The sequence below is a fragment of the Pogonomyrmex barbatus genome, unplaced genomic scaffold (genome assembly GCF_055798465.1).
Source record: "Pogonomyrmex barbatus isolate J1 unplaced genomic scaffold, ASM5579846v1 scaffold11, whole genome shotgun sequence".
Classification (NCBI taxonomy): Eukaryota; Metazoa; Arthropoda; class Insecta; order Hymenoptera; family Formicidae; genus Pogonomyrmex; species Pogonomyrmex barbatus.
The window spans coordinates 4,314,451-4,328,438 of NW_028297107.1; the positions used below are offsets into that span (position 1 = coordinate 4,314,451).

Genomic DNA, 13,988 nt, shown 5'->3' on the forward strand with positions numbered 1-13,988 from the left:
TGGGGAGTAATTCTGGCCCTCTTCGAGTTTAATTCCCAACTCTATCACGTTCTGCAGGTAAATCGACTGGTTTTACGTAAAAAGGATCATCGGAATCGCTTAACTAATGTCCACCGGGACACCACGACCGAACGAGAAAAAATTTGGAGAATAAAACGAGTCTCAAATAAAACCTACTAACGATGTTCCATGATTTAAAGTATAATAGAGAAATTATCAATTTTGTTGCGTATCGTCTTTTGCTTTAGAAAACGGATGATGACGGAACAATCAATTGTAACCAAAAATAAATATTTTAATGATTATCAAAAAATGAGAATATAGAAATAATCTAATATGTTAATAATTTTTACCCAGCTCCAATTTATATATGTTTGAAAAGTTGACGCAATACGATCTCTGATCATTCCACGTCGCCTTTTCGTTTTTCGCAAAGCGCGGTCGAAGGGCGGACCCGTGAGTTTATTCTGTGATTAAAAAGCTGACTCCGGGTTGTTTTCGCGAAGCAACCGTAGGATAAAGAGGACAAGAACGTCGATGAAGGAAAAACTGTCGAGGGATGAAAGAGCGAGGGAAGAACGGGAAGAGAGAAAGAGAGAGAGAGAGAAAGAGAAGGTAGAGATGAAAATAGAATGTAACACAGTAGGAGGCATAGGACGTGAGGGAGAAAGAAGCTAAGAAGAGATAGTGCACAGAAGAGAAAGAGAGAGAGAGAGAGAGAAAGAGAGAGGGAGAGAGAGAGAGAGAGGAAGGCGGGGAGGGTTGGAACCGGGTTGAAGCGGAGTGAGAGGCGGCGAGCTGGGATTATTGTGTATTCGGTGGGTATTACAATGGCGGGCCCCAGGCACCAAATATATTAGTTAAAGGGGATGCACAGACTGAAAAACAGATCCTAGGATAGATCGCTACCACCACCATCACCACCAGCGTCGCCGCTGCCGCGAATTGTTTGCGGTGTTAAGCGGCGCGTAAGACGGGAAGAGAAACGTCTCGATGTTTCAGCGGCTAGAAAATACAACGCAGCCCTAACGATTTTACTCGGGAAGTCCGAGGCAACAAAAGATCTCTACGATTTATCTCGAGGAGCTAGTCGAGCGTTCCTCAAATAAACCGAGGGATTTATAAAATTCCTCGCATCAAGAGGGATGGGATTCTTAAGAACGTTCCTGCCGTAACGCTATGGCATATTCAATGCGTTTTCCTCATTTTTTTATAACTACATGTCTAATGCGAAATACACATGATAAATTAATCAGCATATGCTCAGCGAATCGACATAAATTATTCATCCCGCACAGTCTGCACTTATCTGTAATTTGCTTTAAATAGCTAGAGCGAATCCGTTGCCTGGTAAATTGACACAGGCAAAGATTACTCTTGTTAACAGAGGGGGAGGGGGGCTCTCTCTCTCTCTCTCTCTCTCTCTCTCTCAGAGTAATCAGGTAGGTGCACGATTTACACTACGGGAATAGCCGCAAACCGTATCGCGGTCGCGCCGCAAGGTGGATAGGTGGATGCAACGCGGCGACGCATTCTCACGGAGCGAGATTATTCCGGAAGAGATAGATGGCCGGTGCGCCGTCTCCGCTCCTCGAGGAGATCCATTTAACATCGAGCGGCGCTCTGTGCACAGCGCGAACGACGTTGATCGTCCCGCGAAGCGGTGATTAGAGAGACTCTCGTCGCCGGTAGATTCACGACGTGCCCACTCACTCGGGGGCCCCCGAGAGCCACCTTGATGCCCACGGCTTGGCTCGCAGCGGCTGACTCATGCAAATGAGCAGCGCGCGATCTCGAGCGCGAATTGGAATATCGAGGGAGGGAACCCGGGGGAGACGGGCCTCCGCACGACGGCCATTACCCGCGTAAATTTCTGCGGGATTAATAGGCATCGCGGCAGCGCACCGTTATGCATCAACCGTGCCGCTAACATTTTCATAAAGGTAGAACGAACGGCGAGTACACGTACGCCAGAATCGGTCGAGAGATTATCGAGCATCCCCATTACGCTAAATTGTATATAACCAGCTATTAATTATCGCAAGTGCGATATTTTACATTTTTATCGGCGATAATTAGTTAGCACCGTACATCTAATTCTGGGCTTCATCCGTTTGGACGTAATCATAATGGTAATGCCGATGTAAACCCAGGTTTACAACTAACCAAGGGAATATCTCGCCGGGACGACGGTTCTTCCAACGCAATAAAGCGTTATCTTTCGTAGCCACAGCGATACAAGAAAAGTCTCGTCTATTCGAGCGTGATAGCGAGTCAGTCCACGTGAAATTCGAATTCCTTCCTGCTTCTCTCGCCCGCCGCGACGTCTTTCACCCCTCTGCTTATCTTTCCTCCGTCGATGTGCCTCGTCTAGATCGACTCTCCCGGCAGACCGCGCAGCTCGTATTTCTGATTCCTTTGATTTCCCGGATCCTCGGGGGGAATTCAACGGCGCGATAGAGGATGTGAATGCGCGCGAGCGAGAAAGAGAGAGAGGGAGAGAGAGAGAGAGAGAGAGAGAGAGAGAGAGAGGGAGGGAGGCGGGGTGCTGCCAGATTGAAACTTTTCTTGGAATTGGATGTCAGATCGAGAACGGAGGCACGTCAACTCCTTATCGTTCTACTCGCAGGCGCGTGTGTCGAATGTTTAACGACGGTCGAGGACGGTTTCGAGTTTCCGAAACTGGTCCGCGCGCCGAATCCTCGGCTCGCTACTCCGTCTGAAGGTAACGCTCGTATCATCACCAGCCTGTGCATTAAGACGCGGGAGCTTTGTGATTTATATCGACGCCCGTAAACGCGACACGCGAGAGGGTACTTCGATCGTTCGGCGCCCGACGCCGAAAATGAAGATTTGTCACGCTTTAGAAAACGCGTTTTGATGTTTCGTGAAATTATTATTTATTTCAGGCCGGCATGAAATATGGAGGTACAGCGAGCTCCGGCACTCTCTCGAAAGAAACTTAAAGAAGAAGAAAAAAAAAAAGTCTCTCCGGCTGAGATCTTTTCAAATGTCAAAGTTTAATAATAGAAACTCGGATAGCGGTATCGACGAACGGAGCTACTGTCTCGGATTTCGCCATTATTTTATAGCCCCGCTACAACCGTTTTATCCTCCTTCGCTTCCACGAATTTTTCAGATTATTTTGTATTACGTTGCATTATGTTGTCGAAACGCGTCATTGCCAGCAATTTGTTGCTGTAGACGGTGCACAATTATCCGCCTTCGCCGAGTTCGGTAAGGAACGGCCGGATGGTTTCTCGGTAGTTCCGCTCGGCCTCCGATCGAGCGTGTTCGACAAATTCTGATACTTCTACCTGGTCGTCGACTACCGATAGGCCATTGCATCTCGATGATGCCGCGAGATAAAATCGATTCCAAACGACGCCGAGGAGTTGGACGGAATGGTCATTCTCAAGAATTTACGACATTTACGATCGTGTCGATCGGGCGACCACGAAATCCACGAAATCACGTACATTTCCGTCGTTTATCGTACAATTTAACGACAGTTCCACGGCTATTACATCCACAATCTCCTACTATTGCAAGTGCGCTACAAACGAAACTGTCGTTTTTATCCGGCGAACAATTGGATTCAGCTAAAAATTGGTTTTTTACAAAGCAATTATTTTACGCGTTTTGCTTTACAAGTAATAAGGCTTTCTAGGGCGCTAATTTACATTTACATCATTTGTAAACTAAAGATCCAAATTTGTTGTAATATTCTACATACAGTATTTTACATTTTTATGTCCAAAACATCTTTCGCGATCCAATTAAAATTCTAAATATCACAGTTAAAATATATCACTGTTTTTTTTTTGTATCCGCTAGAAAATTATCTGTATATAGAATTTATAGCAGCAACATATGTCGAAAAATTTAAGTCTCATAAAACCAAATCACATAATCACTTTTATAAGAGATGTGATTGTTATCTGACTGGAAAGACTGCTAGAAAGACTTTCTTGTTAAATTTAATAAATAATTCAGCTATAAATTCTGTCTGTCATCTATATCGATCGATACAAAATATATGTGATATCGCAATACTTGCTAATCATTTTAGTTAATCTCTCATATTTAGGCAATTTTCTAGAATTTTTATAATTTGCTATGATTGCAAGACTATTTTTTTCAGATCTGCGAAATTTTATATTACGCGTTGAAGATCTATTTCGGATACGTCTAGAGAAACCATCTAGGATCGTTCGAAGTACCGATTGGTCCTATTTAACCGAACCTTATCGTTACCGTATAATTACGTATAATCACGTAGACGGTGGCGTTAATATCGTTGTAACGTTTCGCGGGAGATCTCGGATGGACGGGTGAACGGCGCGGAGGCCGGCGCGGTTTCAGCTGCCTTTAATGACAGCTCTTCTGCCTATCTCGGTAATTATATACACAAAGACAGAGGAGACGCGGGGTTCGCTGCTGCGGATCGTCACAAGCGTATCCGAAACGGTATTCGCACGGCGACGGTGAGTTTTTGCAACGGCGGCATAATCGGTTTCTATAGCCGCTGCCTCTCGAAGATAGACTTCGCAGCTCGTCGTGCCGCCCGGGTCGCAATAAAATATAAGAATAAGATATAAGGAGCGAGAAATAAATACGAGGATCCCATCAGGTAGTTGTAGAGCGAGAGAGAATAGAAGTCACGAATGTGCGAGGCGGTCCAAATGTCTTTCTTTTCCTTTTTTTCGGAGCAGAAAGAAGCCAAGAGGAATAAATGCCAGAAAGAAACTCTTAATTAAAAGAGGAATTTTTTAATTAGAAAGAGAATCATTGGGTTTCTTCTTGCTTGGATATTAACCTAATTATTAAGAATATAGATGCGATTCCGCATATTGTTGTTTGTGGGAAATTTTATAGCTCTAATTTTGCTTGGGATAATATAAAACGCGTGTTAGAACGATAATGCTTATAAGAACGATATGATATACGACATGCATCTGTTATAAAAATATAATATTGGCGCGCGCGTAATTGATATTAATGATAACGTGAAAGTTTCGATAGGAGATAAAATTGTGTGTGCGAACGGGAGGGAAAAAAAGGAAATTTAAGAACGCTAAAATGCGCTGAGTACACGCTCACCCAGTTACGATGTGAACGCGACTGCGCCTATCGCCGATAATGATATCGACCTGAAAGTTTACAGCAGCAAAAAGTTTAACGCAGCGCCGTTGCGACGATTTCGCGGGCAGTTTCGACATTTAGCGAAAGCCGTGGTTCGCGTCGCGAACGAGGAACGAACGGGAATCTCCGGCTGGCGTTTCGAAGGCGAGGCCTCTGGGCGTAGTTTTTACCGAAAAATCATTGGATTTACGATACAAAAAAAAGGTGCGGTCCTCAAAGGGCTACGAACGGGAAATTATAATATACCGTCTTCCCGGAATATTTGCGCGGCTTCGAGAACTTCCGCGTTCGCGTCACGAACGATTCCCGATGCCAGAGTCGATGGCTACGCTACGCGTCGCTCGTTCGTGGGCAAACCCTCGAGGCGAGCAAACGCGATTCCACTCGCGAATGCTCGTCGAGTATCATCGAGTGATCGCCGGGGTGAAGTTAGCCGGGGTCCTCGCCTCTTTCAGTGATAAGTGGGGGCTCGATAGTGGCCGGCATGAAACAGGGGTTTTTTTCAAGGACGAAAAGACCAGAGAGAGAGAGAGAGAGAGAGAGAGAGAGAGAGAGACTCGTATCTTCGCTAAATTAATTCTCGCGCATCCTTCTCGATTCATCTATCTTTCTCAAGGACACCGACATGCCTAAATCGGCCATCGCACCTCGCACGTGCGATGACCGGCGCGACGAACCCCGGCCGGATGCACCAGACAAGACACGCAAGCCGCGCGCGCGCGCGCGAGATACCTGCCTCGTCTCGTTGCTCCCAGCTCGCCTCGGGTCCACCACCTACACGCTCCGCCGAGGTACACGATCCTGCACTTGGCAGCAATCGAGATAAACGTTTCGCACGCACTCGATTCGATATGCCTGCCCCTCGTTTCCTAGACACGGCCGAGAAACAGGATACAAAGTTAATCGCCGCGGCGCGTTGCGCCGCGCCGCGCTGTTCCGTTGCGTAAGGGATTTGCACGATATTTAGGAGGGGTCTTCCCACGCTCGCGAGGTACCGGTTACATCGCGAGGCTTATAGCGGAGCATCGGGAACGTTGATCTCGCGAAATTGCACCGTGCCGTGTCAGAGGAACGTGCGTCTTCGCCTCCGTGCAGAGAACGGTGATTCTTTATCGCTTTCTATTCACCAATCTAGCTTTCGATAAGTCGCTAGATGACATTTTTATATTTAACGTCCTAATAAAGCTAATTTTATCTATAACATAGACATGACGCGCCTTATTAAATTTCTAATTCTAAAGACAAGTAATTATTGAATTGTACCGAATAACCGATCGATAATAAGACAAATGAGTCCTGATTAACTCATCGCGATCGATGTACGACAATTTTGAGCCGACGAAAGTTGTTTTCTCGCGACGTTTAGCCTGCTGAATTCGTCGATTCGGGTGTAGATACATCATCTTCAGAACGATGTTGTTTGTTCTCGCTCGGGATGAAGCGGGGACGCGCGATGTCACCACGGCGAAGATGAAAGATAGAAAATTTCGCGGCGGAGTCTCGAGACCGATGCCCGCGGCTATCGGCGGGAGAATCGAATGAACACGACTGACGTTTACGATAAGGACGACGTTTACGTGCGAGGTTCGCCTCTCGAGCGAGGAGACTCGGATTCTCCCAAGCGAGGCTCGGCCCGACCCGCGGCCGGACGGAGCCAGAAATACGTCGAATTTTTTGCTCCGTTCCGACCGACGGGAAAAGGCGTATCTACTACGGCCGATTCCAGGGAATATTTCTCGATAGGCCGGGGCCTTCCGAGAAGATCCCGGGGCCACCGGAGTTAATTATTAGACGCGTGCACACACGCCGCGAGTCTTGTATTTGTCACTGACGCGGACGTTGTCGCGTTTGTCGGGGCGGGATCGGCAGTCTTTTTCGGGGCCCGGGTCAGCGATGATTAAAGAGACCCGCACGGTCGAAACTAATAGTACAAATTTATTCATTTGCCGCGCGTATCGGCTGTCGCGATTAATTGCCTGGTCATTAAATTCAACAATCCCCTTCCCTCTCTCATCGACGCGAGCGTCGTCGAACGGTCGACCTGTCGGAGCGACGGGCCTGGTTGCGCCACATCGATTTAACGACGATCGAGATCCGCACTTTTTAATACCCCGCGACTAATAAATGATCGTTAAGGAATCACTTACCCGAGACGGGGGAATAGAAACCGCGCGCGAGCGAGCTCGTCGATTATGCAAATCGCGAGGCTCTATCTGTCCGCTTGCCGGCAATTGTAATTCAATGAACCGCAATTCGTTGCGCGGGTTACGTTAAGGAGGGAAGGAGAGAGGGAAGGAGAGAGGATAACGTCGAACACCCGTCGGTATTTATCGGCTTGACGTTCGTTACATACGTATGCCATTTTAAACGATCGAAATTACACCCGGTTCGCGCAGCCGTGGCGATTTATTAATTTCACATGCGCGACGAGATGCGCCGTAAACGCACGATGTATGTGACGTCATATCTCGCTTTCGATGCTTTAAAATGGGCATTAAGAGAAATAGCTGGAACGCGCCCGGTTTCGTATAGAACCGCGTTCCTTCGCCATGTGTTCTTATCCGAGCGTGCATCGCCTTCACCGGAGAGCCGCGCGCACAATGCGCGCAGCTGCTCGCGCGTGTAGCGAGAAGAAAAAACGATGCTCGAGAGAGGCGCGCGTTTAACGGGGGCATTAGGCCACGGTCGCTCCGATGCCGGGACAAAAATGACTGATAAACGTAGAGTGGCGAGGTCTAGCCGCATACGCGGCTGAGAAATTACACCTCGACTTTCCACCGCGAGAACCGTTCAAATCCCGCAAATTACGCTTGTCGCGAAATGTCAAGGATTTTGAGGTGGTTCTTGGAAGACGCAGCGAATAATCGTTTTAAGAGCGTCTCAACCCGACCGGCGAACAATCGCGGCGTTACGAATCGAATTAAATCGGCGAGAGATGTGCTTTGACGTTAATTAAACGCGCGGTGAGATATCGTTCTGATTTCGATATCCCGTGATAATTTTATTAAACTAATTTGAAAAACGGAGGTTTGTCCCTTTCGGGAGTTTCTTTTCTTTCCACCTTTCGTTGTGATAGCACGAGGTAGCCGTTATACATTTGGAATATGGAAGCGGGAGGCTTCCGTAACAAACGAGAAATCCCACAAAATCTTTACGCCGTTCAAGGAGAGAGACGACCGATCTGCACTCGCCGTCGATGTTGCGGATGTGGAAAAGCAGGCGAGAGAGACGTGAACTGTACCTGAACGATTTTGGCAGGTCCTTCCACATGGCAGGGCCCACCGTGCGCGAGTAACTCGAAACCGCGGGCCTGCTTCTTCTATTTTTCCATCGATGGTCCCTGCCGTCCCCTTTTCTCTCTTTCTCTCTTTATTCTCTCTCTTCTCTTTTTCTCTCTTCTTTTCAAGCATTCTACCAGACCACTGCCTGTTCCCGGTGGATTTCGATACATGCCAGTTTCAGACACAATCCGGTAGGTCTATTGTCGTCTCATAATCGATGCTAAATACGCCTGGAGAGCAGACAGCGGATGGAAGGTACGAGAAATGAGAAAGGGAGAGACAGAGACGCGGATCGAAGAAACGGATGGGAAAACGAGGACGGCGAAAAATGAAGAGGAGAAGGATAGCGGACAAAATCGGAGTCCCATGTAAATCGAGCTGTAAGAAGGTGCGAGAGGGTGACCAGATGAACGAAGACGTATCGACGTATAGAATAAAACGAGAGGGAAAGAGAGAGAGAAAATAAAAAAATCAGAGAGATGGAAAGGGAGATGGGAGATACGTACGAGAGAACGGGAAGGGCGCCCTATAGACATCCGATACCGCTCGAGCTGTATTGCTTTCTCGTGTGGCCGAACGGATCCACACACACTACGTCGATCCACACACACTCATACACACACACACACACACACACACACACACACATCGTATGGTTTTATTTGTGGTTACCGAAATTACAGGTTGCGGCCCGGAGGGTACGCGGCGATGTAACACACCGCGCGCGGGAGAATAACGGCCGATCGATACCGACGACAGTCCGAGGACTGTACGGATGAGATGAAAGACACGAGTTTTCTTGTCTCTCGCTCGCACGGCGTTCCGAGGAGAAACCACCGGGGAACCGATTCGATGCGCTACTGAGGACGGCGGCGCGAGACGAGTGTCCGGTGATGATAGGCGAGATCTGCTCGCAGCTCCTAATGTGCAGCTTCCGCGTTGCGACTCGAACAAAATCGCAAAGCCGTGGTTCGCCGACGATTGACGTCCTCGTGTGATCTCGGCGCGGATTCAACTTTAATGCCGAGATCAGCATGCAACTCGATCGCGCGCATTAAAAGTAATTCCGTGTCGCTTGCCTTATGACTTTCAAAGCAAACTCGGACTCAGAGTAAATCTGGACACGTTAATGCTTGATAAAAATTGCAGCATTAAAGGTTTTTAATGCTGACAGATAAAGGAAGATTTATATCACGGATAATTTTTCTTTTACTTCCCCTCTCCTTCTCGCACACTCAATTTAGATTTAGTTCATTAAAAAATGTATCTCCTTCGAATACGAATAAATCAATATTTACCATATTTTAAATTCTGAGTTTAAATTATTAAAGCCCTTGTTTTTGAATTCCAATATCGGTCGCACGTACGAGAGGAAATATTTATAGAAAATATAAATTAACCAAATGACAAGACAATTTTCTAACTGATGTAAACAATCAATATATAAGTGGATAAATATCGATATATAAAAATTTTAATATACGAGTGCGAAGAAACGCCAGAGGGGCGTTAAGAAAGAGAAAGAACATACCGGTATGGTACCGTATTCGCAAAATTGACGGTCCGCGACGAGTTGCGAGATATTTCCGTATACAGTGCGAAGAAACATCCTGCATAACTCAAAAACTGCGAGCCTCCACATCAGGAGTTGCCTATAACCATACTGCGACTGAACATTGCAAATTGAGCGATTAAAGATAAGAACTAGATAAATCCGGGCGAGAGCTCGCGGTTTCCGCACCGAAGCGAATCGGAACTGTGTATATCGCGATTTGATCTTGTACGACGAGAAATCCTGTTACGGGAACTTCCATTGTATCTCATAAATTCTAGATCTTAAAGGACGTTTGAGTATTCATAGGAATCCAAAAGTATCCACGGGACGCTGCTCTCGACGCACGATATTGAACGATACAACGTTCCATGGGTCTTTAGTTAGTCATTCTCTTTCGCTCCAGATCGTATCTGCGATAGAGATAGGCAGAAAAATATAATCAATCAACGCGTCAAGAAGACGCGAGTGAGAAACAATCTGTTGATCCGAGAAGCGTAGCTTTATTAATAAAGATAATTGCGATACATCGCTGAATAGGGCGAAATGGCAGCTACGATAGTGACCTACGGGGCGAAAAAAATGGATACAAGCAAAAATATAAGCGATAAGAGCGTAGGCAGACCCCGGCTGGGAAGGCGGGGATAATCGAAACCTCCGGCTCCAATCTGCGATAACCGCGTTCCTTTGTACTCGCCACTGTCACGAGTGCGTAATCACTTTTTCACGCGATAAACTATTCGAACTGCGTAGAGACGAAACCGACCGCGACAAATTGGCACGTTGCGCCAATTGGCGCATTATCGGACGTAGGCGATAATCGCCCGACAAAAATGCATCCCACCCCTTCGACTTTTCGTCATCGTGGGCGGAGAAACCAGATCGCAGTTTGTAAATCACCGTAAAAATACTCCGTGTTACACAATACTTACGGCTCTGTCCGGCCTCCGTCATTCGTCGCTGAGAGCACTAACATGAACAAAGAAAACCGCTATCTGCATAAAACACGACACGCATAAGACGAGCGATAATACTGTTCCTAATCACCTCATGCGCAGCTTTGTGCGGGCCTCATCCTATTATCGGTCACGACCGAATCGATAAATCAATTAATGCCATTTCACTCGTCGATGCTCGAGACGCGCAAATTGATACGCGTTAACGTTTATTATCGCCTAGTGTATAATGAAAAATTGATGTGTACACGGTATTATCGTTAAATGCGAATTAGTTCACAGAGTAACATGGAATCAATTAAACTGCATTCGCTTAAATATAACGAAGTTTTGCTCTCTCTCGCGTCTCGAAATAATAATAATGCGACGATATTGAATATAATATCGCTGATATCCGAGATTTTGCCTAATGCAATATTCCCGTCGCGCATGTCGCACGCTCTTCCCCTTTTCGGGACATACATTTTTCAAAATGCTATCGCAAAATATTCCCGGCGTCGGGCGATATCCGCGGAATGTATCCTCGCGGAAGATATCCTCGGAGCATCTTTGTTTTCAGAGAATATCCGCGCGGTAATCTCGCGGTATTCTCAGCGAATCCTCCCTCGGGGATATTTTCACGGTGCATAAGTAAGCATACGCCGAGATACCTTTGCAGCACTGCAAAATCGATTTGGCATCGTACCCGGATGCGCAATACGTTTCGATCGCGTTCGAACGTGACGTCAGACTGCCGACGTCGTCGGGAAAAGAGAGACGGACCCCGAGGAGTCTCGTTAAACGTTGTCGTCCCGCGATCGGAAGCGCACGACTCTCCTCTTTTTTTTTCCCTCTTCTTTTTTCTTCCCTCTCTTCCTTTTTTACGCGTCTCGTAAAACGCGGAGGAGTCGTCAGCCCGGCTGGCTCCCGTCTTGACACGAGAGAGGAGAGAAACCACACGGAGAGGCGGCGTGTTATCGGCTTCTCGGCAAGATAACCGCAAACGATTTCCCCGTAGCGATCGGTGTCTATCGTTCCACGAACGTTCCCCGCGCCTCGCATCCCTGCCGTATTTCCACCGGCAGCGCAAACCACCGCAGTTCCCGCGGCCTCCTTTAATCACCCCGTTCGTCTTTCTTCGCGGTAAACGACGCCAGATGCTCGAACGTTATCTTCCACCGCGTCCGAAGAGAGCTTTCCACGTGATGATGACGCGTCGCTTTTATGGGAAAAAATATATATAATGTCCGCGCGAAATATATTTTGTACTTTAATCATATTTACGCTCTCTGTGCTCTTTCGAGAAACGTGGGTAGGAAGAGTCTCGATGAGAGAGAGAGAGAGAGAGAGAGAGAGAGAGAGAGAGAGAGAGACGTCGCCATCGTCGCACAAAAGTTGATGTGCATATTGAGAAAAATATATTTCTCGGGCTATTAAAAATTTTACGATTTACACTCGCAAAGTACTGAAAGTATGACTAAACACATGAAACTTCAAAGAATATTATGTTTTTTTTTTCAATTGATTTATAGATTTGAAGAAAAAGAAATTTAATAGCATAACTTGAGAGATAACATCGAACATTAAATAAACCAAAGATATAAATACAACGACACCTTATTTATCGGTCAAGCCAAAATTAACTTTAATTTGAGATTACGAAGATTATCGTATCGAAGATTAAAAATTGATGAGTTATAATTGAATGTATCTTGAAAGATCAATTTTCATGATTTGCTTCAGTCCATTTAGGGGGATAAACTGCCTTATTCCAGCGGCGGAATATACAAATTAGAATCGAGTATCGGAATAAATCAGGGATGAATCCCGGACGACAGCGGTCGTCCGACATAGTCTGGATTCCGTGATCGTCGATCGATCGGATCATCAGATAATCTTCGGGAAGAATATTTTAATAGGACGGTTCCCACGCAACGGAGAGAGACGGAAAGAGAGAGAACCCCGCCAGTATTTACGGCACAAAGAGAAGGAAACGTTCGGAAACCTGACGCTCGTCTTTCATTGCGTGGTATCACCGGCACGATGTCCAATGCTCAAATCTGTCATTTTTTTTTTGTTCGGAAACTAGTACGAAACAGCGCGGAGAGATCGAATGGAGACGAAGCCACGGGTGAACATTTCGTCCTTCCTGAACACGATATTTTATTCGACTTCTTTTGGAAGGTCTCTCCTTTATTTATGTGAGACTTTCGGTGCACGGATTCCAGACAGGTGATTCAATACCCGCTCCGGAAATACGTGTGATGCGCACCGCGGAGTGATTAATACGACGAAAAGACGATCCGACCGCCTGACAGTCTGACGTAAGCTCGAAACGATTCTTCCTAGAGGTGAAAATTAAAAACGGAGCAACCGCACGCGAAGACACGTGTTTTGTATTGCATAACATTAGAATTATTCATCCGAAATGTCATATGCGCATCGGCAAGAGTTCAGATCGTCCGTTAATGTCCAGGCGTTTCATTATGCAGAGTAATTTCAATAATTTATGTGCGATTCAAACGACTGCGGTCACTTAGGAAGGTTATCGCTTCAGAAGAATACACGTGGAAAAGGCAGATTTACGTATGTCGGAGATCGCGCATAATTCACTAAGGACATAAATTCACACCTGACGTCCGCGGAATGAACTTGCTTTGAAATAATTATAAAGATCCTGCATAAACACGCTTTTTAACCGCACGTCCCGCAATCACGTTCCAACGTTCGAGGGAACTGACGTTCACTTTTATCAGTGCGGATTAACTTTAATCCCGGTTTAACTTACATTTTATCCTTTTTTTTTTTTTTAATTCTAAGAATTAAAAACGATACTCCGCAAGTAAATTAATCGCGCAACGTGTCTGTATGATTTTTAAAACGAATAAAATATTAAATTAATCGCAATCCTAGAAACAGCGCCCACGGGAAGGATGTCCAGTCGAAAGGGTGAACATCCTCTCGACGCGCGATGCGCGTGTTCTCACGATCGCGTTACGTTCCGCGTCGGGATGAAAGATTTATGTCGGTTTCGCGAGGGAGCAGCTTTCGCCTCTCTCGCCAGAAAGAGAGAAC

At 46.4% G+C, this 13,988-nt stretch overlaps 1 protein-coding gene and 2 long non-coding RNA genes across 3 annotated transcripts in view; 2 read left to right on the plus strand and 1 right to left on the minus strand.

Annotated features, from left to right (window-relative positions):
• Positions 1-9,735, plus strand: part of LOC148937726 (uncharacterized) — a 146,087-nt gene extending 136,352 nt beyond the window's left edge. The window contains exon 2 of the long non-coding RNA XR_016137953.1: positions 9,110-9,735. This is a non-coding gene — a long non-coding RNA (uncharacterized LOC148937726). The remainder of the gene's footprint in view (positions 1-9,109) is intronic.
• LOC105425833 (uncharacterized) overlaps positions 1-13,988 on the plus strand; it is a 251,232-nt gene that overhangs the window by 178,510 nt on the left and 58,734 nt on the right. The gene's annotated exons all lie outside the window — the stretch shown is intronic.
• Positions 1-13,988, minus strand: part of LOC105425876 (MAP/microtubule affinity-regulating kinase 3-like) — a 194,706-nt gene that overhangs the window by 178,160 nt on the left and 2,558 nt on the right. The window lies entirely within an intron of this gene.